Here is a 27,419-nt window from a genome sequence, read left to right as displayed (position 1 = left end):
GGTTGTTGTTTCACAAGATTTATGGATTTAACATGCTTATTTCGGGGTGCGGGTTCTAACAACGACGTCAACGTTCTCGATCAATCACAAATATTTGACGATCTTTTGTCAGGAAAAGCCACGGATGCTCCTTTCACAATGAATGTAAATGAATATAAGTTTGGGTATTACCTTACAGATGGAATATATCCACCATATTCCACGTTTGTGAAGGCGTTTCGACACCTAATAGACTCAAGAGACAAATATTTCAAGAAATGACAAGAAGGAGCATGTAAGGACGTTGAACGTGTTTTTGGGGTTTTGAAATTAAAATGACGCATAGTTGAATATGCGGCGAGACCTTATGAGTTAGATATTCTACAAGATATTATGTATACATGTATCATAATATATAACATGGTTGTCGAAGATAAAAGACGCAATATTGCAACGTATTTACCTACGGAACCTAGACATGTGCAGTTTCAACCAGGGACATCGGGATATTTATATAGAGTGGTTAATATTCAAGATCAACGAAAACACAAGTAATTCCGTGAAGACTTGGCGGATTACATCTATTTTGGTCACGAAGATGAATAGTTTTCGGTCAAAAAAATATAGGTTTTATCATCCCTTTTTGTTTTTTAGGTTTTTAAATGTTTTGTCTTTTGTTGTAATTTTTTTTAATGTTGTTTTTAATTTAAGATTTATTAAATTTTTATTTTTACTTTTCAAATGTTATTTTTAATTTATGATTTAATTTATATGATAAATATAATTATTATGATATAAATAAAAAACAAATTCAAAATATAAAAGAAAACATCAAAAATAAATTAAAAAATAAAATAGAAAATAATTGGTGTTATCACATGTTATTAGATGTTGTCAATTTCCACTTTGGATGTTATAACATCTATGTATGAATAGGATGCTGACGTGACACCTTTTGGGTGTGGTAATATATTACCCATACCTAATAGCCTAAATAAAATCATCTTACAAACAAAAACATTAATATATATATATATATATATATATATATATATATATATATATATATATATATATTGTGAAAAAAAAGAACAGTAAACTGCCCATATATTTGGCAAAATTGGTCCCTTAAGTTTGAACATCTGCAGATGTGTTTGATTCTTTTAGTTACAATTCTGAACTATTTCTTTTACAAGGTATATTTTTCCATTTTTGTAAATTGTGTGTCCACGCGATCATTTGTCTTTCTTTCACCGCTTTCTCCACCAATAGAAAGTGGAGGATCTTTGTTTCATTTGGTCCCTATAGTTTTGTATAAATATTAAAAAAACGTCTCATTTTTGTTTTTTGGGCAGGAATTGTCCTCCATTTATTATTATTATTATTATTATTATTATTATTATTATTATATATTAAAGATGTGAAAAGTTTTAACAGTTTATAGGAGTTTTGGTAAGAATGGTCCCTGTATTATTGTTAGTCTTTTATTGTTGGAAAGTTTATTTATTTGGGGGGTTTTATGGAAAGTTAAATCCCAAAGGGACTTATGTTCAATTTGAGTCCACCGCCTCACCGCCCCAGACATGGTCAAATGTGTTCCCAGGTACGTGTCAATTTCTACTGATTTGCATGTGTCTTCTTCCTCTTAATTTGGTTTTCAATTGCTGAACATTATTTTCTTTTCCCCTGTGATTCTCTTTCTTGGTTGTCATCTGCTTTCGTTTCCCTCGCTTCCGACATAAAGGCTTTTAGGTATCGATAAAAATCCAGGTTTGATTCCATTGCTGGCTCCATTTCTTCTCTTCCGTATTCACTATGTTCAACCTTCGAATTTCCCAGCCCCTAGGTGTTTTAGAGCATCTTTTTCTCATATTTTTACTGTTACGGAAGCAGGAAGACGCAATATCACCGCTTATACTTTCCATCGAAGGTTTAAATTGAAGTCCATTATGTTGCGATGGTCAATCGATTCAAGGTTAATGCTTAATTAGTTCTATCCTAGAAAGTGAGTTTTAGAATCGTCGGCGCCCACAAGCCCTAAAAGCACCCCACCGGATCGATTTTGCTCCTTCTACTACTATGTTCTTCAATTTCATGTCCATATTCCTCCTGTAACTTCTATTTCAGATGTGTACTCGATTCCCAACTTCGACGACAATTGGTTTTCCACCGTAACTATGTCAGCTTCAAGGTATGCTCTCTGTACTTTACTTTGTCTTGTAACAACGCAAATTTTTCAAACAAATTTTTCATTTTAAAAATAAAGTATTTTCATTCAAAACAAGGCATAAATAATTTAAGTGTCATATAAAATACAAATTGCATAAATCCCAAGATCATAAAAGCACCCTTCAGTGTGTATCGATCACGCCGGCGCCTTCCCACGGTTCTCGCTAGTACCTGAAACACATACATAACAACTGTAAGCATAAATGCTTAGTGAGTTCCCCAATATACAACTTACGCACATACGCCTTTCCAGGCCCTGACCTTCCAGTCATCAACACAACGCCTTCCGGCCCATAACATAATCGCCTTCCGGCCCGCATAACATACATAGCACATATAGCAAATAACTTACCACATATAGCATACATATCACATATCATATCTGACCTTCCGGTCACACAGTCAAACCCTTCCGGGTACAGTATAGTGAGAAGACTCACCTCGCGAATGCTGAAAGCTAGCAAATCCTGAAATCACTCGTGCACAATCCGACGAGCTACAACCTCCCTATAACATCACATATCTCATTAACACTTATATCTTCTAAGTGTGACTATCCCTAAGAAGTCAAACTTAGGTCAACTCTGGTCAACGGTCAACGGTCAACTCGACCGGACTCGGCGAGTACCATGGCGACTCGGCGAGTCTAGACGTCCTCCAACTCTCTGGGATTCCCTATCTACTCGTCGAGTATCCTCCTTGACCCAACGAGTTACTCCTGGAAGAATCGCGGGGCCACCCTGACTCAACTCGCCGATTCTGAAGAACAACTCGACGAGTCCCAGTTAATCTTCAAGCTACTCGCCGAGTCTGCTCATCGAACTCGGCGAGTCCATGCCATGCAACCGCTCAAACTGCATCCTAAGGTCAGAACTGCTTCGACCATTCCTAGGTCTGGCCTTCCTAGGATGATCCACCACGTGAAGTCCTCATTTCAGTGCTCATGATACACCATGTGATTCATAATTTACATTTTGACCTAAGGCATGAGGATTCCAATCCAAAACCTTCATCAATTCCCGAAATGCATAGACATGGGACATTCTGGACCTCCAAGGGTCTCAATACAGGGTTACACTCGTTTAGGGGACTAGGGTAACAGTCAATCTAATCACACAAGGGTTCCATAAACCCTAAATCCATAAATACATCAATATAGCAGAGCATACACGAATTCTTACCTGGATGATGTATTCTCTGTGTCCCCAATCCTCAGAATGTGACCCCCTTGCTGCTCCTTTAGCCAATCTCTTCTCTTCCTTGCACAATCACTCTTCTATAATCAACAATGGCCTATGATCCTTGCTCCAGATGCACCCAATCGATTTAGGGTTCTTCTCAGAAGGCTAAAATGAATAATGACGGCCAATAAGTCTCCTTTATACGTCCCAAACCTGAACGGTTAGGGTTTTCGCTAAACAGCGTAGACTCGCCGAGTCCATATCTGGACTCGTCGAGTCCAGTCGCGAACCCGCGACCAAGTCTGCGATCCTACTCGGCGAGTCTAGGCTCCAACTCGCCGAGTCCCCTCTTAAATCACCCCAAAAACATAATTTAATAATACCTGAGATTTCGGGCTGTTACAACTCTCCCCCACTAGGATTAGACTTCGCCCTCGAAGTCTCACTCTGCAAATAGTTCCGGATGTTGCTCCCGCATCTCACGTTCCGGCTCCCAAGTCATTTCTGATCCCTTACGGTGTTGCCACTGAACCAACACCAGAGGTACCTCCTTGTTCCTCAGAACCTTGATCTTCCGATCCCTGATGGCCACTGGTCTCTCATCATAATTCAGGCTCGCATCCACCTGAATATCCTCCAATGGAACTACTGCCGACTCATCGGCTATGCATTTCCTCAATTGCGACACATGAAAAGTGTCGTGGATCTGTCCCAACTCCGCTGGCAACTCCAACCGACAAGCTACCCGACCTATCCTTGCAATCACACGAAATGGCCCAATATACCGGGGCCCCAACTTGCCCCTCTTCCTGAATCGAATCACTCCTTTCCAAGGAGAGACCTTCAGGAGAACAAAGTCGCCGACTTGAAACTCAAGCTCGGATCGGCGCCTGTCTGCATAACTCTTCTGTCGGCTCTGGGCGGTCAATAACCTCTGTCTAACTTGCTGAATCTGCTCTGTCGTCTGAAGCACGATCTCTGTGCTACCCATCACTCTCTGTCCCACCTCTCCCCAACAAATGGGGGTCCGACACCTCCTACCATACAACAGCTCGAAAGGTGGCATACCAATGCTCGAATGATGGCTGTTGTTGTAGGAAAACTCTGCTAAGGGCAAGTATGCATCCCAGCTACCCCCGAAGTCTAACACACACGCTCGAAGCATGTCCTCCAGCGTCTGAATCGTCCGTTCGCTCTGACCGTCTGTCTGGGGATGGTATGCGGTACTAAAATGCAATTTAGTACCCAGCTCCTCATGAAATTTCTTCCAGAACCTGGAAGTGAAACGCACATCACGGTCTGAAACAATCGAGATCGGTACCCCATGCCGAGATACCACCTCTCTCACATATATCTCCGCCAACTTCTCCGCTGAAGAACTCTCACTGATGGCAAGGAAGTGTGCACTCTTCGTCAACCTATCCACAATCACCCAAATTGCATCAACTCCCCTGGCGGTCCTCGGCAATTTGGTGATGAAATCCATGGTGATCTGTTCCCACTTCCACTCGGGAATCTCCAATGGCTGTAACTTGCCATGCGGTCTCTGGTGCTCGGCCTTAACCCTACGGCAGGTCAAGCACCTCTCAACGAACCATGCCACGTCCCTCTTCATACAGGGCCACCAATACTCCTTCCTCAAATCCAAATACATCTTCGTAGCACCGGGATGGATCGAGAATTTCGATCTATGAGCCTCTTCCATCAAGGTAATACGCGTACCTCCCACGAACGGTACCCAGATCCGACCCTGAAACGTCATAAGCCCTCGACTATCCTTAACGAACTCTGAAATTAACCCCACAACCCGCTCTTTCTTCTGCATTTCTGGTCGCACAGCCTCGGCCTGTGCCCCACGAATAGCATCCCATACTGGAATCATCACAGTCAGTCTCAAGCATACATCTCGCAATGGAGTACTCTCCGCCCTGCGGCTCAATGCATCGGCTACCACATTAGCCTTGCCCGGGTGGTACAGGATCTCACAATCATAATCCTTGACCACATCCAACCACCTCCTCTGACGCATATTTAGGTTGGGCTGATCCATCAAATACTTCAAGCTCTTATGGTCCGTGTATATCGTACATCGAACCCCGTACAGGTAGTGACGCCAAATCTTGAGAGCGAACACTACTGCCCCCAACTCTAAATCATGCGTGGGATATCTCGCCTCATGAGGCTTCAGCTGCCTCGATGCATACGCTATCACATGACCCCTCTGCATCAACACCGCACCCAGTCCCGAAATCGATGCGTCATAATATACTACAAAATCTTCCATCCCTTCCGGGAGAGCTAGTACCGGGGCTTCGCACAACCTTTGGCGAAGTGTCTCAAAGGAGGTCTGCTGCTCGGGCCCCCATGAGAATGCAACACCCTTCCGGGTCAATCTGGTGAGCGGCACTGCGATCTTGGAGAAATCCTTAATGAATCTCCGATAATACCCTGCCAACCCAAGGAAACTCCTGATCTCAGAGGGTGACTTCGGCACCTCCCAACTCATCACTGCCTCAACCTTGGCCGGATCGACTAATATCCCTTTCTGATTAACCACATGTCCTAGAAATTGGACCTCCCGCAACCAGAAGTCACATTTGGAGAACTTTGCATAAAGCTTCTCCGACCTCAATACCTCAAGGACCTCCCTCAAATGCTCCTCATGCTGCTCTCTAGATCTCGAATACACCAGAATGTCGTCGATAAATACAATCACTGACCGATCCAACATCGGCCTGCATACCCTGTTCATGAGATCCATGAACACAGTCGGGGCATTGGTGAGCCCGAAAGGCATCACCACAAACTCATAATGCCCATATCGCGTCCTAAACGCTGTCTTCTGGACGTCCTCATCCCGCACTCTCACCTGATGGTACCCTGACCTCAGATCGATCTTGGAAAACCAAGATGCTCCCTGCAACTGATCGAATAAGTCATCGATTCTCGGTAACGGATAACGGTTCTTGACCGTCAACTTGTTCAACTCCCGGTAATCAATACCCATCCGGTGTGAACCATCTTTCTTCTTGACGAACAGAATAGGTGCTCCCCACGGTGAACTGCTCGGCCGAATGAATCCCTTCCCCAGCAACTCCTGGAGCTGCGAGGAAAACTCTTGCATCTCTGGAGGTGCAAGACGATAAGGCACCTTAGCAATAGGCGCAGCCCCCGGAACCAGGTCAATACCAAACTCTACTTGTCTCACAGGAGGTACTCCCGGCAGCTCCTCGGGAAAAACATCTGGAAACTCACGCACCACTGGGACCTCCTCCACTGACCTCGGTCTCTCGGAAACCTCCCGCGTATCCATCACATACGCCACGAAACCCTTACAGCCCTGCTGTAGACACTGCCTCGCCCTAGCGGCCGAACAAAAAGCAGATCCCGAACGGGTACCCTCGCCGTATACCGAAAGAACTCCCCCACTATGGTCTCGTATAGTCACCAGCTGACGCTCACAGTCGATGACAGCGCCGAATCGGCTCAACCAGTCCATGCCCACGATGACACAGACGTCACCCATCGCAATAGGAATCAGGTCAATCGGAAACCCAACCCCGAAAATCTCTAGCACACATCCCCGAAGAACCTCAATGGCATAAATCGATTTCTCGTCAGCTATAGAAACTCTCAAAGGTCGACTCAATGACTCACGATTAACGCTGATATGCTGACTAAAGGCTAAAGATACAAAGGACCTACTCGCACCCGAGTCAAATAACACTAAGGCAGGCACAGAGTTCACAAGGAAAGTACCTACGCATATAACAACATAAGCATAACATCTCGACATTAAAATAAATACATGAATTACAACATACCTGCCACGACATCGGGCGCAGCACGGACCTCCTCCGTAGTCAGCTGAAAGGCTCTCCCACGAGCCCTCGGGGCCTCGACCTTCACCGGTCGAGTCTCAGTAGTCCTGGCAGTAGGTGCAGCTCCCTGACGAAGCTGAGGGCACTCGGCCTTCCGATGGCCGGTCTGGTTGCAATGAAAGCAAACCATAAACCCCTTGGGGCACTCCCTAGCAATGTGCCCCTCCTTGTCGCACTTGTAGCAAGCACCGGCTCGACACGCCCCATCGTGACCCTTGCCGCACTTTCCGCAAGTGCGGCTCTTCGAACCTCCCGTCCTCGAATCGGCGGACTTGATCCGCTTGGCTGCCGACTGAGACTGAGCCGGCCGTCGGTCTGCCTGCTGAGACTCGGCCTCCTCCCTGGCCTGAGTCTCCAACTCGATCTCACGCTTCCTGGCATTCGCCTGAAGCTCAGTAAAAGTGTGATAGGTGGAGTTTGACACAAACTCCCGGATCTCCCTCCTCAGAACACCCAAGTACCGGCTCATCCGAGCCTGCTCTGTGGCCACCAGCTCGGGGCAAAACATCGCCCTCTCATGAAACTTCCGCGTGATCGCCGCCACTGAGTCAGTACCCTGCTTGAGGGTTAAGAACTCCTGAACCAATCGTTCCCGCTCCACCGGGGGAACGTACTCATCCCTGAACATGGCAGTGAACCCCTCCCATGTCATTGCCGTAGTCTCTGCCAAAGTGAAGTTCGCCGTCACGAACTTCCACCAGTCCTTCGCTCCCAGACGGAGCTGGTTCAAAGCGAACCGTACCCTCAGGTGCTCCGGGCATGAACAAGTGTAGAAGCACCCCTCTATATCCGCGATCCACCTCATCGCAGCAATCGGATCCTACGTCCCATCGAACTCCGGTGGCTTCGTGTTGCTGAACTCTCGGAACAGCAACGAGTCACCACCCTGTGGCCTAGCAGCGGCCACAGCTGCGGTAGCTGCAGCGGTTGCAGCCTCAGTCAATGCGGCGTACCGCTCATCAAACGTCTCCATCAGGGTGGTCTTAATAGACCCAAACATCTCCGGGATCTCAGCCCGGATCGCCGCTGCTACCTCCTCGTGAATCATCTGACGAATCTCCTCGTCACTCACACCGCTCGAACTCGCTCCGTGGCGTGGTCTAACCATGATGTCTCTGAAATACAACATAAAACTATCAGAGACTCCATCGAGTGTAATCGCACTCGATAACGCAACCCTACTCAGTCTCCGATATCCAGGGATTCTTACTTGGGCCTCCCACTGACCCGGTGTCTTCGGTAGTACGGGCCCAATACTACCGACCACACCGCATCAGCATTCATCCCAAGCCTTCCTCCCCAAACCCCGGATAGTGAGTACTCTACTTCGGTTATGCACTACCTACTCGCACACTAGCAAGGCATCTCATACCGGCAAACTTCCCTAGACTAAGGCATCATAAATCAGGCCATTCTAGTCCTATCATGAATACCTAGTCTTCTAGCATGCATAACAATTCATATCATATAATATTGTAAGGTATTTTGGGGATCTTTACCGTTCGGGCGCTGACTGATCGTACACACTGCTTCTTTCTTGCTTACCACAAAACCATTTACAAAAATTTATGCCTTTATTTAAAAAGTTTTCCTCAAATCCTCGGTTTGAGTTCAGTTACTCCCGAAGGTGCACCCGAATCCCTCAAACCAAGGCTCTGATACCAATTGTAACAATGCAAATTTTTCAAACAAATTTTTCATTTCAAAAATAAAGTATTTTCATTCAAAACAAGGCATAAATAATTTAAGTGTCATATAAAATACAAATTGCATAAATCCCAAGATCATAAAAGCACCCTTCAGTGTGTATCGATCACGCCGGCGCCTTCCCACGGTTCTCGCTAGTACCTGAAACACATACATAACAACTGTAAGCATAAATGCTTAGTGAGTTCCCCAATATACAACTTACGCACATACGCCTTTCCAGGCCCTGACCTTCCGGTCATCAACACAACGCCTTCCGGCCCATAACATAATCGCCTTCCGGCCCATAACATATTGCCTTCCGGCCCGCATAACATACATAGCACATATAGCAAATAACTTACCACATATAGCATACATATCACATATCATATCTGACCTTCCGGTCACACAGTCAAACCCTTCCGGGTACAGTATAGTGAGAAGACTCACCTCGCGAATGCTGAAAGCTAGCAAATCCTGAAATCACTCGTGCACAATCCGACGAGCTACAACCTCCCTATAACATCACATATCTCATTAACACTTATATCTTCTAAGTGTGACTATCCCTAAGAAGTCAAACTTAGGTCAACTCTGGTCAACGGTCAACGGTCAACTCGACCGGACTCGGCGAGTACCATGGCGACTCGGCGAGTCTAGACGTCCTCCAACTCTCTGGGATTCCCTATCTACTCGTCGAGTATCCTCCTTGACCCAACGAGTTACTCCTGGAAGAATCGCGGGGCCACCCTGACTCAACTCGCCGATTCTGAAGAACAACTCAACGAGTCCCAGTTAATCTTCAAGCTACTCGCCGAGTCTGCTCATCGAACTCGGCGAGTCCATGCCATGCAACCGCTCAAACTGCATCCTAAGGTCAGAACTGCTTCGACCATTCCTAGGTCTGGCCTTCCTAGGATGATCCACCACGTGAAGTCCTCATTTCAGTGCTCATGATACACCATGTGATTCATAATTTACATTTTGACCTAAGGCATGAGGATTCCAATCCAAAACCTTCATCAATTCCCGAAATGCATAGACATGGGACATTCTGGACCTCCAAGGGTCTCAATACAGGGTTACACTCGTTTAGGGGACTAGGGTAACAGTCAATATAATCACACAAGGGTTCCATAAACCCTAAATCCATAAATACATCAATATAGCAGAGCATACACGAATTCTTACCTGGATGATGTATTCTCTGTGTCCCCAATCCTCAGAATGTGACCCCCTTGCTGCTCCTTTAGCCAATCTCTTCTCTTCCTTGCACAATCACTCTTCTATAATCAACAATGGCCTATGATCCTTGCTCCAGATGCACCCAATCGATTTAGGGTTCTTCTCAGAAGGCTAAAATGAATAATGACGGCCAATAAGTCTCCTTTATACATCCCAAACCTGAACGGTTAGGGTTTTCGCTAAACAGCGTAGACTCGCCGAGTCCATATCTGGACTCGTCAAGTCCAGTCGCGAACCCGCGACCAAGTCTGCGATCCTACTCGGCGAGTCTAGGCTCCAACTCGCCGAGTCCCCTCTTAAATCACCCCAAAAACATAATTTAATAATACCTGAGATTTCGGGCTGTTACATGTCTCTTCAGATCTTTCTCATATATGTTAGCCTGAAGTACAAATCATCTGAGAAAATCGATTAACTGAGGGTAAACGAGTACTCACTTTTGACATATACAATCTCAAAGGTATGTCTCCATTACTGCAAATTTCGGTTGTATTCGTTTCTTCAAACTGTTAACTACTGGGAATCATAACTCTAGGGCTTACATTTTAGTTGATCCTATTCTCTTTGCTTTAAATTTTGAAAATTTTAGAACTTCTCTTCATTTATCTTCCTATTTTTTGTTATTATATTGCTAACGTATTTATGTTTTGACTTTTCAGTTTGTATGTTTGACCGGAAGAGTTTGCTTTCTGATGGAGTTAGATCTCTTATTCATAAATTTGAAGAACACAAACCTCATGTTCTTTTTGTGTTCAGGTAGTATTCACTATTCAATTGTTTCTTAGTGTTGTGCAAATTTAGTTTTTCCTTTTGTTTTTAAATTATAAGCTTTGGTGTGTTGTATTTACAAGTCTTTGTATGTTGTAGTGGTGTCCAAACAGGCCTTCTGTGTTTGGAAGTTCAACAGAGGATGGTTGTCTTAGTATTTGGGATTATGAACATGTAAAAAAAAGTGAAAGATCATTGCTTTTTCTTGCATGAAACACTTTTTTTTGTTTAGTTTTAGTTTATTTTGACTTTATACATATTTGCTATTTATCTGATTCTCCCAAGTGATTTCAATTTGTAGTGCCTGCCCCTGCTGATGTTGGTTTCGATTCCATCATAAGAATCAGTGCAGCTAAAGCTTCAGCCACATCTTTAGAGGTAACAAAAACGAAATTTAGTGTAAGACTTAAGTTTGTTATTTAAAGCTTATCTGATTTCATAGAAATAAATTTTTTTTTTGATATTTTTTCTACAGATATATATTTTTCTACCTTTGTTGTAGATTTTACTCCATCAAATCATCAAAATTGGAATTGTACAGTATGTAGTTTCCTCATGAACAAAAAAAATCTCTCTTTTTTATTGCTATTTCTTGCTGATGATGAACATAACACATATTGCTTCCTTCTTTAACAAATGATCATAAAAGTTTTTACAACTGTGATTCTTTAAGCCTTTGATGTATATTGTGAAGGTGAATTCAAATGGGGTTGTGGGTAAGATAAGATTTCACAATTTGTGATTCCAAATGGATTATAAACCATAAACAATTATTTGCTAACATTTTTTTCCTTGATTTTTTTTTAAATGTATAGGTATCCTTACACGACTATTATTTTAAATTGTGCTATTCACAATGTCTTCTACAAATCGATTTTCTTAATTGACCATTAACGGTCTGAAGTACTCTACTTTTAATATTCTATAACATATCCCTTTGTAGTATTTTTTTTACATTGATTCATTAAGTAATAAAATAATTATTATTTTCTTTTCCGTTTCAAAGCATATAAAGTGCTTGCTAATCTTTTGGAGGCACTAATATGTGCAATCTTCATCAAATATTCACTAAATTCAGGTTCTAATTTTCCAAAAATTTGTAATTATTTATCCATTAGACAAAGGTCTGAACTAGAGCTGATAAGTTCAGCTCATGCGCAGCCTGGAAGAAGTCTGCAACTTGGTACATCATATCTTCCTTCTTGCAGATCAACCCAAGGTTAAATGTAGTTGAGAAACAAATAAAGGACGTGATAAAATTTTGCATTTTTAGGATCATATTGCCTCTGCACACTTTTTATATCGATAAAACCAATTTTTTTTAGATTCAAGACCACATTGCCCCGAAAAAATTGTCGTATCCGACCCCCGCAACGCGGGGGTCCCCACCTAGTTGTTTACTATGAAACATTGTTCGTAAGGAAACCAAAAAAGAAAAAATGATATTCATGTTCCAAAAACGAAATTTTAAGACTTCGTCTTATTTTTGCAACATAAATCTCTATTTTAATGAGAAAATGGTTAGATCTTTTCCACAAAAAATGTTTTTTTTAAAACAAATCATGATTCACGTCAACATAATAACAATTTCCAATTTCGCATTACAATGAATGGACACCCTTCTATTCGAATTAGCAAAAACAATATATCCTTGCATAATATGGATTGCAAACATTTATGATCTAGATGTGAATGCATCGAATTACTTGTCCCCAGTTATGCAAAGTAAGTCCTGTGATTTTCTTTTCTTTTATTTTTATTTCACCATTTTTTTAGTTTCGTTCTGGATAGGGACTAAATTGTTTTAAGGTTTCATAGTGTCATCCGTCATTTCACAACAGGTCCACCACGAAACTGATATTTGTAAGGGAATTTCTTCAAATGTGACAAATTTTTGTAAATATTTAAAAAATATATGTCGTATTCTCTTAAGGATTAGAGACACCATCTAGCATGTATACCCTGGGCAAGTTTATGCATCGGATAGGTGGGTCCTAAAACCCACCTAATTTTATTAATTATATCACAAATTATATAAAAAAACTTTTTAGGACTTGTCTTAAAAAACTTCAAGGACCTATTCTAAAATGTTTGACAAAAATAAATATATTAGTATCTCAATAACCCATGTTTCGTTCTGGATAGGGACTAAATTGTTTTAAGGTTTCATAGTGTCATCCGTCATTTCACAACAGGTCCACCACGAAACTGATATTTGTAAGGGAATTTCTTCAAATGTGACAAATTTTTGTAAATATTTAAAAATATATGTTGTATTCTCTTAAGGATCAGATACACTATCTAGCATGTATACACTGGGCAAGTTTATGCATCGGATAGGTGGGTCCTAAAACCCACCTAATTTTATTAATTATATCACAAATTATATAAAAAACCTTTTTAGGACTTGTCTTAAAAAACTTCAAGGACCTATTCTAAAATGTTTGACAAAAAAAATATATTAGTATCTCAATAACCCATGTTTCGTTCTGGATAGGGACTAAATTGTTTTAAGGTTTCATAGTGTCATCCGTCATTTCACAACAGGTCCACCACGAAACTGATATTTGTAAGGGAATTTCTTCAAATGTGACAAATTTTTGTAAATATTTAAAAATATATGTCGTATTCTCTTAAGGATTAGAGACACCATCTAGCATGTATACCCTGGGCAAGTTTATGCATCGGATAGGTGGGTCCTAAAACCCACCTAATTTTATTAATTATATCACAAATTATATAAAAAAACTTTTTAGGACTTGTCTTAAAAAACTTCAAGGACCTATTCTAAAATGTTTGACAAAAAAAATATATTAGTATCTCAATAACCCATGTTTCGTTCTGGATAGGGACTAAATTGTTTTAAGGTTTCATAGTGTCATCCGTCATTTCACAACAGGTCCACCACGAAACTGATATTTGTAAGGGAATTTCTTCAAATGTGACAAATTTTTGTAAATATTTAAAAATATATGTTGTATTCTCTTAAGGATCAGATACACTATCTAGCATGTATACACTGGGCAAGTTTATGCATCGGATAGGTGGGTCCTAAAACCCACCTAATTTTATTAATTATATCACAAATTATATAAAAAACCTTTTTAGGACTTGTCTTAAAAAACTTCAAGGACCTATTCTAAAATGTTTGACAAAAAAAATATATATTAGTATCTCAATAACCCATATTTCATAACCCAATGGATCACTCTACTTAAACTATATTAAATAGGCAGTAACTCAATAGCCTACAATTATTACCAAATAGATCAATCCATTTAAATAATAGTATAATACCCACTAGTCAATAACCCACTACAACTTAAAATTAAATAAAGAAAAATAATATATATATATATATATATATATATATATATATATATATATATATATATATATATATATATATATCTTTTATATTTATAAAGCTAACATTTTTTCTTTAAATCTCATGCATTTGAAACCCCATTTTTTAACTTCCTCAAACCACATTAATTTGAAACTTCCTTTTTTAACTAATGCAACTCAAAAGTTTTCTTAATTATGATTTAACACTCAAAAGTTTCATAACTTATATTATGTTTAATTAGCATTTAGTGAAAAGTTTACTATAAAAAGACTAATCTTTTGTGTCTTTTGTGTCATATAAAATCTTACATGTATGAAGGATTTGAAGATATTGTGATTCAAAAGTTTTCATATAATTGAAGCATTAATGATCCAAATATGAGGATTTGAAGAAATGGGTTATGTCGCATCGATGGTAATTGTAATATGATTTTTTCTTTCAACCAAAACAAATGAATATTTTATATTCTTTCTTTATATTCAGTTTCTCATTTAATCTTTATATGTCATTTGTATGTATTATTCAATCTTGAATGTTTTGCTTGGAATATCTTTCTGATTCTTCTTTTTCAAGGAAAATATTTTGATTGCAGGTTAGTGAAGAATTGTTATCAAGTTTCTATGGTTGAATGGTGTTAAATGAAGAAAGAAGATTCATAAAATGGATATAGGTTTTTTTGTTTGAGCAAAGTTGACGAATGTTAGTTTTTTCTTTTGATTTAAATGTATGCATATGTAACATCTTTATGTTCAACCACCTAATGCTCTTATTTATTTGATTGTAATTTTTCTAATTTGATTATGTTTATTTTCTATTTTTTTTTGTTGGGTTATCCTACACAACTTATTTAAAAGATAACATAATTTTGAACATTTGATATGTAATTATGATAGACTTATCATGATATGTTCTTTATATAAAAGTAACTTATCCATATTACTACGACAAGAATTACATATGACATTTACGAATATATATATATATATATATATATATATATATATATATATATATATATATATATATTATGTGTGATTTGTTTAACATGTATATACGCCTATGTATGTTATAAATTTATAATTAAATACCTTTATGTTTAATAATTGAAGGGATTAAAATGATGCATCAAAACCAATTATTTAGACGAATATAATAATAATAATAATAATAATAATAATAATAATAATAATACGTTTCCAAGTACCGCATTCATTTGAAACTCACGCTACAACTCAAGAGTTTTCTAATTTATGTATATTTATTAGTTACAACTCAAGAGTTTTTAACTTATGATTATTAATTAGTAATCACTAATAACTTTTTATTTTCCTTTCTTTTATAAGGTTGTAAAGTTTTGCTCTCTAAAAACATTAATGTATTTGAAGAGATTTGTGATTTAAATATGAAGAGTTAATACAAATGTTATAATAGATGTTTTAGTATTTTTATGTTCTTAAAAGTTATAGTGTTTATTTTTCATATTTTTTATTATTCGTTGTATATATATCTTTTTTAATACAAATATTATAATAAATGTTTTTCTATTTTTATGTTACTAACAGTTGCAGTTCATATTTTTGTTCATACGTTTTGTTACCCGTTATATTATCATTCATTTGATATATAATTTACACAATTTTAAACGGTTTATAAAATTATCAAATATTTGTATATATCACAACGACTTAAAAATAAAACTATAATGTTTAAAAAAACTAATATGTTAACTATATGTTTGCTTTACTACTCACATTTTATTTCAAAGTAGAAATATTAAATAATAATTTGGTAAGCGTTATTATTTTAACTATATAATTTTATTCTAGCGCAACGCGCGGGAATTCGTCTAGTATCTCTTATAAAGCTAGCATTTTTCCTTTCACCACATTCATTTGAAACTCTCATGCATTTTTCCTTTCAGCACATTTATTTGAAACTCCCAAAGCTTTTCAATTTCTTCCTAATAATTGTTATAAGTTGCTTAATAAAATTAAATAAATATCATATATAAAGTGTAATCATATACAAACTAAATTTTAATATTAAAAGAATATATTTACTTCTACTTATAAAGTTATGTTTTTTTTTTTTAATTTTAACATATTATACTTAATTTATTAGTTTAATATATTGTTGGGTGTAAACCATTATCATTTTAAAGCTACAACTTTTGAACTATTTGTATAAAATACTTACATTATAAATTTAAATATAACATTACATGATCAACTTAAATATAAATTTTAGTTTAACTTAAATAACCCAAATAATGTTTTGTAAATAGTAAAAAGTGATAAATTATAGTGTCTTTCTAATAATGATTATAAGTTGGTTAATAAGGTTAAATAAATATCAAACCTAAAGTGTAATCATAAATAAATTGAATTTCAATATTAAAATAACATCATTTTTACTTCTACTTATAAAGTTATGTCTTTAATTTTTAACAAATTATACTTAATTTATTAGATTAAGATGTTGTATGTAAATCATTATCAATTTAAAGCTACAGCTTTTGAACAGTTTGGACAAAATACTTAAATTATTAGTTTAAATATAACATTACAATATCAACTTAAATATAAATTTCAGTTCCACTTAAAAAACCCAATGAATATTTTGTGAACAGTTAAAAGTGATAAATTGTAGTGCTAAATGCAAAAACTGAATTATAATCTCAATTCAACTAAAATATTTCTTAAAAATATCTGTATAATCGTTAAAAGTTTTCAAATACGTAGCTTAAAATAACTCACAATAATAATAGTTAAATATAACTCTATATAAAAGATTATACTGTTACCTTTAAAATCAAAAAAACAATGTTTGATATTTTAAATAATTATAATAAGAGAAATTAAAACGTTAAACAAATAAATTTTAAAAAATTAATTAACAATAACAACAACTATAAATAACATTAAACCATATATCATATTTAATTTTATTCATGAGTAACTCCAAGCTAGAAGTCATTCAAACGGTTGAGATTATGCAGTAATAATAGATGTATATATTATCATATAATTCAAAATAATCAATATATTATCAATTTAGTATACGAATTATTATATCAAATTTAACAACAACGTTATTGTTATATTTAAAAAAACATATATTTGTAAAGATTTCAACTATATAGGTGTTTATGCGCAACGCGCTGGCATTCGCCTAGTTTTTAAAATAAAAGGTGCAATATATAAACGTCAGTTGTTCCTTGCGACTACCGACTAGGTAGTAGGTACCCAAGCATTAATGATATTGGCGATTGTTGAACACCGATCGACCTCCATGGCCCAAAAATATTTTTAGACCGGGCCCAAAATAGATGATGAGTTTTTCAATGATATTTACGAGTACATGTTGAAAAAATGTTTCGAAAAATATTAGTAACGATAAAGTTATAAAAATATGTCAAGGAATAAATTGAAGTAGTTCAACACATTGTTGTACGTCGAACAGATTGTGGCACCGTTTGAGGTATTTTTGTAAGTCCTCGAAATGGAATGATGACGGACAGGATTTTTATCCAAACATTAATTGGGCGTGTATTAACAGATGATATATATATACATATATATATATATATATATATATATATATATATATATATATATATATATGTATATATATATATATGTATTAACAGATGATATATATATATATATATATATATATATATATATATATATATATATATAGGTTCACAATGTATTGCTACTAGAAATCAAGATATTGGGGTTGGGCTTGTCAGTAGATTCATAACTTTTAGAGCACAACCAATCTCTATTCGAACCCCCTTTACTTGTAGGAGTACATCTTGGATTTGCCAATTATGTTATGGTCGAAGTCCAGCTCATGACGACCTGGTCGAATTGAGAGAAGTTGTAGGTATTTGTCACACCCCAAACCGGAACGGCGGAAACATTCGGGGGTGGAGGACGTCATGCGTAGTATCACAACAATTGTATCATAACAAGCATAGTAAACACAACCAGACATTGAATACATATGTGAAAAAGGTTTACATTGTTTAATACATAGTTTTTATTCCTAGTAAAAGTAAATACATAGACGGGACTCTAACTCCTCGTCTTCTCCGAACTCCAGGAAGTACCTGTCTACTAATTCCCTGAGAATACAAGCAGTTTTGAAAAAAATATCAGCATAAAGCTGGTGAGTTCATAAGCGATAGTTTGTAATGAAAACTTGTTGATGAGCTCGTAAAAGTGTTTTGTATAGTTTCAAGAAAATTCAATATTTTCTTTAGTAAAAATGTAATGTTATCAGTTCTGTAGTAAACTATGAATATTTGTATGTTTCCAAGAAAATCCGATATTTTCTTTAATGAAAATCTAGCATTATTGATTATGTATAAGACCATGAATGTTCGTTACTGAAAACTGTAGTGATATGGGAAAATACTACCTCATGTGACTAGCTAAAGCTAATCATGAAGTATAAGTATTTTGTATGTGAAGCCATTGCATAATTGGTTTTGTTTGGAAACCCTGGATTTGGCCAGTGTACGTAGTGTGATTTAGTTCTATTTAGTATAAATAAAACCGTTGAAGAGTGTCAGATTGTAAACTAAAGGTGATTTATACATAATGTGAGTCGTATAACCATACTTGATATGAATAGAGACCTTTCCAACGTTCTTCAGACATCGAGTTAAATGACATTTGTCACCCTGGGCATGCCTGTCCAACTGTAGCTAGCAGTTCGGGTGTGGGATTGTCAGTCCCGAATAGATCTATTCACAAATCTCACGCTCTCCCTCAAGGAGACTCTGGTTATACTATGATAGGATTTATCCCTGTACACCTAAGGGTATAGTAGTGAAGTAGCGCCTCACAGTATCGTACAATCTCGTTTACATGTAATGTAGTAGCGTTCTACCGTAGTGAAAATCCTAATGTATATCATTCGTAGAGATAATTACAGTTATGAAAAACGTGATAGAGTAGTGGTGCAAACTGTAAATTATTCCTGTTCTTAGTGCATACGTTTAGTAGTGAAAGTTTCTATACTTGTTATGTTTAGAAAAATCCCAAACTATACCGATTATAGTTTGCATGAGTAACGTAGTGAGTAGCGAATCCGGAAAACTATGAAATTTCAGTGAAAAACAACCCTTATGCTCAACACAGTACAAAGGGTTAAAGTATGAGAATTTCATGAGTTTTGAAAACATTTATGTTTAGCTTGTATCCCCCCCCCCTAAAAACATTAAAAATACGGAAAAATGTAGGGGTATGAACTCACCTTGGGTAAGTGGTTTGATTGAAGGATCGATACGAAGAGTCGGGTGTTCAAGTGAAGCCTTGAACACAATTCGATCCTAATTAACACGCAATGACACATAAACGAGTCAAATGAAGTGATTTCATTACTATATACCATTGGAATTCACTCTAGGGACTTGAAATTACTTGCACCAAGTGATAGGACCTTGTAGGATTGAGTATAGGGGGTGTATGGCCACTTGTAGTCTGTGTGCGGCCATGGGTGTGCGGCCCAATGGGTGTACGGTCGTACACTCATGAAATGTGGTGTCTTTGAATTGCTCTCAAGGTCCATACTCACATCCACAAATTGTTCAAGGTCTATACTTAATTGAAGTGCAAGATAGGGGTCCTATAAGTGGGTTTATGGCCCTAAAATGAGTGTATGGTCGCACGCAAGAGTGTGTGGTCGCACACTTGGGTGTGCTGCCGCACACTTGGAGTGTGCTGCCGCACAAGGATGCGTACGGCCATACACAGGTGTGTGCGGTTGTACACCCCTCAAAATGATGCCCAAATTGTCCATTCCAAGGTGCAACAAGGCTAGGGGCATGTCTACATCGATTATGGAAGTTAAACTCTCACTTTTGAGGGTGTTTTAAGGGTGTGGGGCCAACCTTATGAATTTGTGCGGCCACACTCCTTCAAGGGATGAAGAACATGATGAATCTTGATGAATCAAGGCTTACATGAAGTGGTTCTTCATGTAGAACAAGCTAAGGGATGGATTACTCACGTTTTTTAAGCCTTGGGAGGGTTTGCGGTTGGAGAGTCTTCAGAGAAAAAGTGTTGTGTGCTGCCAGGATGTTAAAGGAATGAAAGGAAAGGGGTCTACCCTTTATATAGGGTGAGTGTGCTGCCTAGAAAGGAGTGTGCTGCCAGGAGGTGTGTGTGCGGCCGCATACCCATGTGTACGGCCATACACTCCCTCTAAGGGTGTGTATAGCTTTGCTTTGACAGTATACGACTTGCTGACTCATTCCTAAACTCACCCTTGGTCATACTCATGCTTAGAATCGCTTAAAAGAACCCTCAAACAGTGCCAGAAGTCAACGAAACATATTTAACTTTGATTGAAATAGCTGAGTGTGCGAGACAGAAGTTTCGGGTTGTCACATCATCCCCCCGTTAGAGGGAATTTCGTCCCGAAATTCAAGAATAAGAGTGTAACTCATGGTCTTGGAAAAAGATGTAGGTACTTAAGGTTCATGGGACTCTCGCGCTCCCAAGTGAAACCAAGTTCCTGATTGACATTCTAGTGGACCCTCACTATCGGGATGTGATGTTATTTCGTTCGATCAGCTTCTCGATCCGTGAGCTCGGATGATTCTCTCACCAAGTGTAGACTTTTGTCTAACTCGAGGCTGTCGAGGGGAAATTTTAAGTGTCTCATCGGATGGACACTCATTTCGGTTTGGAACGAGGAAGACGAAATGAGAGTCACTAAACGCTCGAGGTAACTGGAGTTCGTGCGCTATGGGACCGATCCTAGCAAGGATCTCGGACGGTCTAACATATCTTAGATTTAGCTTTCTACGCTTTCCAAAGCGTATCAGGCTTTTCCAAGGTGAAACCTATAAGAAAGACATGTTCACGAATCTAGGACTCCAATGGTTTTTGTCTATTATTGACATAGCCCCTTTCGTATGATCTTTTTAGTTGTCCCTCAGGTGATTTCAGGACTCGTAAGAGTGCTGTCGGAGACTTGACTCTTGTCTATTTGCGTGTCGCCTGCCTCAGCCCAGCACAGATGGGGTCTGTACTTATGGCTGCAGAGAGCTTCGAACGGCGCAGCCTTGCTATTGGAAAGGTCGCCGTTGTGGCAATAAGGTTCAATTAAGGATATATGTGGGTCCCATGACACATCTTTAATTGTCCAGATGGTTCTCTTACTTTGTCCTTCTCTTTTCGGATGATACTCTTCGTATGAATACTTTTGGATTTCAAAGAGAGATGAATTCTTTAAAGTTCGCATTTGGTTGTCGTCACGAGCGACGGGAGTTTCGCGATCGAACGATTTAAGACAAAAGGGTTTGGTATAACATAGACTCAGTCGAGCTAGACAGGATGGTGTCGTAGAATCGTGCGTCACGTTAGTCTAGGAGGATCGTTTTGCTAGCATATTGGCATCCCTAAATGAACGTCTCTGGTATTTTTTGCGTTTGATTTGGACTTTGTGGGTACTACTAATGCGAGGGTCCAGATGTTTTGAAACTATGGGCTCTTGATGGGATGGTTCTTACTAGATTTTTCTATGATTGCTTGGCGTATACGAGTCATGTATAACTACCACTGACCCTAGCGCATTCACTTAAACTATCATGATTTGCTTATTAGGGATCTGAACCTTATAAGGATTACATGATCCAATCTGGATGAGAATGTAATCCTAATTATGAATAATTATTGGGGTTTTCGAAAACGTACCAAAACAAGGCAGGGCCCTTCGATGCTTCCTTCTTCACTAAGGTCAGACTCCTCCGGTTTCCTCGTTGTTCTTTTCTGTTGGGCAGTCTATTGTGAAGTGTCCCATTTCGCCATATGTACCACACACTTAAACTATGCTAGCATCGGTAGTGGAAGTGATGTGTTGAGTCGGGGTTTTCGCGAAGCGAGCCTTCTGACCATCCTTAGCCCCTGGACAATTTCTTTTGAAATGTCCGGGTTCACCACAACTGTAGCAAACTTGACCCACCTTTTCCCCAGAAATCAAAGCTTTTGACACTGCTAGTGCTCTAGCTCTACAGTAACGAGCGGTGTGTCCTTGCCTATTGCATTTCTTACATTTCGATTCACAGCATTTTCCTACGTGGTGGAAGTTGCATTCCTCACAATTTGGAAATTTTCCAGCATATCGTTGCACTGATATTGGCACCGGTCTAGCGGATGTGGTGGTTGTAGGAGTTATCACGGGTTGTTGTCCCTTAGCAAGTTTCTGAGACAACTTGCGCTCCTTCTTGTTCCAAAGTTTTCGTTTGGTGCTCTTAGGTTTGGGAGTTGAAGTGTTCTCCTGGATAAGCCCTTGTTGGTTTCCTGATGTGTTGCTACAGTTCGAGATGTGGAAATTATTCCCATTCCCACTTGGGTTGTTAGCATTAAGAACAGCCGAATCCATCTGAAGGATTGGTGTCTTACCGGTGGGTTGGTTACGTTTCTTTGGAGGCATGATCTGCTACATGTCAAGAAAAGAAGTTTGTGAGCAACAATGGTTACCTCTATATATATCCTAAATGTTCATCTATGCATTGGGATTTTCTGCATTGCTATCTGACTCTCATTGATTCGAACCACATCCCCATGATATGGTCTTAGCAAGAATAGAAAACGATCTGAACACTACAGAGTTCACATAAAATAAGTTTACGAACTCCTGGTTGGTCAGCTCCTTGCACTGGTTGAATAACTCTCACATTTTCGTCGGCTCTAGACGATATGGAAATTTAGCTATAAGAATAGTTTCGGGGATTGAGTCAATACGGGATTCAACTAGACACTCGGAAGAAATCCTTTGAATGTCTTTGGGAAAGACATCAGGAAAGTTGCATACTTCGGAGATGCTCCTTGTGACAACCCGAAACCTTTTTCCGTTTCTGTTATGCATTTCGTTAATGAAATTTCAAATCCTTAACTTTTCCGTCGAATTCTGGTTTAAATAAAATAATCTAGTTATGATAAATTAAATTATTTATGAGTCGGAAAACCAAAAATTGCGCATGAACCTGAAAATCTTGAAAATCAACATTTTTGGTCTAAAGGGGATTACGACCGTAAACTAGGTTTACGGTCAGTGATGAGTGGCCCTCACTTTCACCCTATAAATGTGATGCCTCCGACTTCATTGGGACGTTTTTATGGCCGCATTCTCTCCTCCTCTCTCTCTAAGGTTCTTCAACCGTAAACTCCTTAAATTGCATTTAAGCTCCAGGAAACATCGAAAAACACCTTTTGGAGCACTTTGGAGCGTCTGGAATCACACCTCGCATCGAAATCAGCATTCAAAACCTCGTTTTCCGAGTTTATGGTCCGAGCTACAAAGACCGTAAACTCAGTTCCTGAGTTTACGGTCGTAAACCCAGCTACTTGCTGAAACCTTAAACTCATTTCAGAAACCGTAAACCCATCTTCAGAGACCATAAACTCGTGTTCTAAGGCAGTAAGCTCATTCCTTCGATCCAAGCAAGTCTTGGTAACATTCCTCAACCAAATTCAAGTGTTTTCCGACACTTTATTCATCGAAATCGCTAATTTAGATACATATACGTATTTATTTGACAATAGGATTTCGTTAAGTGTCACGTGCAACAACTCGAGGATCTTCATTTCAGTCAACGATTTCACGCACCAACTGTGAGTTCATACCCTTACATTTTTCTGTATTTTTAAGGTTTTCAGAAGGGGGGGGGGGACACAAGCTAAACATAAATGTTTTTCTTATAAGCTAAACATAAATGTTTTCTGAAATACATATAAAACTTATGCAAAATTTCATACTTTATTTCCCTTTTGTACTTTGTCGAGCATAAGGGACATTTTTCACAAAAATTGCATAGTTTTTACGGATTCGATATTCGCTTCATTATTCACACAAACTATAATCGGTATAGTTGGGAATTTCTCTAAGAACTTATCAAGCATGAAAACTTTCTCTACTAAACATATGCACTGGAACAGAAACCATTTACAGTTTATATCATTGTTTTATCATGATTTTTCATAACTATAATTTATCATTATACGTGGTATACACTCGGATTTCCATTACGGTAGAACGCTACTACTTTACTTGTAAACTAGATTGTACGATACTGTGAGGCGCTACTTCATTACTGTAGCCTTAGGTGTACAGGGATAAATCCTACCACTGTATAACTAGAGTCTCCGGGAGGGAGAGCGTGAGGTTTGTGAATAGATCTATTCGGGACTGACAATCCCACATCTGGACTGTTAGCTACAGTTTGGCGGGCACGCCTAAGATGTACAAATGTCATTTAACATCAACGCCTGAAGAACGGTGTAAAGCTCTCTAGTCATATCAAGCATGGTTATACGACTCACATTATGTATAAATCACCGATAGTTTACCAACCTGGTTTTCTTCAGTAGTTTTATTTATACCAAATAGAACTAAACACACTATGCATATTGGCTGAGCCAGGGTTTTCAAAAACCGAATCATTTATGCTACGGTTTTACATTTAAATACGTATACTTCATGATTTGCTTTAGCTAGTCACATGAAGTAGTATTTTGCATATCTATACGATTTTTAGAAACGAACATTCATGGTTGTATACGAAATCGATCACACTGCGTTTTTCACAAAAGAAAATATCGGATTTTCTTGAAACTACATAATCATTTCGGCTCACTTATCAATAAGTTTTCATTATAAATTGCTGCTTATGAACTCACCAGCTTTATGCTGATATTTTTCAAACTGCTTGTATTCTCAGGAAATCAGTAGACAGGTACATGCTGGATTTTCGAGGAACTGAAGCGTTTAGAGTTTTTAAGTTTTTAAATTTCAAAACTATTGGATGTATTTCAAACTGAGTTTCAAACAGATGTAAACGTTTTTATTCAAATATTCACTGTAATGGTTGTGTTGCTATGATTGTTGTTATTCATTGGTTGTGATGCTATACATGACGTCCTCCGCCCCGGAATGTTTCCGCCAACGGTTCCGGGGTGTGGCAGATTGGTATCAGAGCCCATGTTTATAGCGAGCTAGTATACCGAACCTTACGTGGTATACAAATATAAATACTAAGGGGCCTAAGTGCTCTACACTAAAAGTATACTTTCAAAATATAAGTATTTTTATAAGAAGTATACGAGCATGCATACATAACAGGATTCGTGTCGCTAGTAGAACTGAACAAAAGTATTTTGGATGCTGCAACGCCGCGGTTAAACCTGGGCAGTTATGTAATCATGTATAGGGTGAATATAGCCTGATCAACTATATTCAGTTGAGACATGACCAACATGTGTTTAGGGGTGACTATTGTGCTACAGCAGGCCTAAAACTTACCAGAATCATCTCACATAAAATACTATAGGCGTATTTTCGCTAGAGCCAAACTTGGTACGTAGATTCACTCTAAGTATTGCTATCTTTCCTATCTTAAGCGATAACTTACTTGCATTAGTAACCTTTCTATGATTATCGCTCGCTAGAATACTTTCATTATCAGGACGAGATATATTATATATCTCGAGGATTTACCATCCTCTTTTTCCTGGTTGTTTCTAGAACAAGATGCCTCCTCGACCAAGACCCAACAGAAGGAACAATGACACTCCGCCACCACCACCTCCTCAGTTCGACCCCGTCATGTTCCAGGCAGCAGTTACCGCCGTTGTGACTGCAGCAATGACACAAGTAAACGCTGGTAGAGCTGGAGGTGGAACCGACCCCAGAGACAAGATGGAAGTCAGGGATATCAGAAAGAGTGTTCCTACAAGGATTTCATGACTGCGAAACCCAAGTCCTTCGACGGAAATGGAGGCGTCATCGCCCTGACACGGTGCTTCGAGAAGATCGAATCCATCTTCGAAATTTGCATCTGTTCTGAAGCCAACAAGGTGAAGTTCGCCGCATGCACCTTCACCGACAGAGCCTTGACCTGGTGGAATGGTCGAATCAAAACCCTAACCCTGCCAGTGGCTAATGCCATGGGTTGGGAAAGGCATAAGGAGCTCATGCTAGCGGAGTCCTGCCCAAGGGCGAAGTGCAAAAGTTGGAACACGATCTCTGGAACTTGATGTAACGCCCGGGTTTCAGGGATAAGCATTTTTGTCAATGTAATAGTCTAGGTCAACTCTTGTAACTCTTTTTGAAGTAATAAAGATGAAATATTTGAGTATTATGTGAATTATATGTATTTATGTGCTTATAATTTAATTATAAATGTATAATTAATAAAGAATAAAAATGAGCGTCAAAATTAAAGTGTGAAATAAGCCCGATATCTCTACATAAAGTTGTAGAATATGTCTCAAGGTTTCCATACATATAAAGAACGCCGAAATCCGAGTTATAACGAAGAAGTTATGACTCGTCGAAGTTTCACGACAGAACCGGCACGATACCGGGAAGCGTGAATAGTGAATTTATGATAGAGCGAGATTTAGCCTTAGCGATCTAAACGAAAGTCGTAGAAAATGTTAAACTAAGAACATCGATAAAAAGAACGCCCAAATCTGACTTCGTATGAAGAAGTAATGATTTTTCGAAGTTTCGGAATAGCAGTGTACAACCCGAAAATTCGAATATTAGATCGAGCGGTTTTTAGCCGACACGACCTAAACGAGAATCAAAGATCTCGTTAAGAGTAGCGTAACGAGAAAAAGATGGGCGAAAACGGATGTCGGTTGAAGAAGTTATGAGGATTTAACGGACCAATCGTGTCCCGGCCCGTTTATAATATAAAATTTAAAATCGAGCCAAAATTAGCCGACGAAGTCTAAACGAAAGTTGTAGAGTACGTTCCCACCTTCGCGTGGATATAAAGAACATCAAAAACGGAGGTCGTGCGCAAAAATTACGAATTTTTAAAGTTGAAGTATGAAAATGCGAAACATGGTGCGAGACTGATGACGTGGCGCGTTGTGGGCCGTCCGATGAAGGTCTCAGATCTCGCTTCGGATCATGCCACGAAGCCTCGCCCTACGCCCCGCGTACGAAATCCGGAACGCCCCGCGTAACCTCAGTTTTATTCGGTCCGAAGTGGCTAACAGCTGGAGTCGATCAGGCGCTCTTATCCGATGGCTACGCCCCGCGTAGGTCCGAGGTACACCCAGCGTA

Source organism: Lactuca serriola, chromosome 7 (assembly GCF_051521515.1).
Source record: "Lactuca serriola cultivar US96UC23 chromosome 7, Lser_US96UC23_V15, whole genome shotgun sequence".
NCBI classification, from domain to species: Eukaryota; Viridiplantae; Streptophyta; class Magnoliopsida; order Asterales; family Asteraceae; genus Lactuca; species Lactuca serriola.
Note: the sequence above shows the minus strand (reverse complement) of the source record.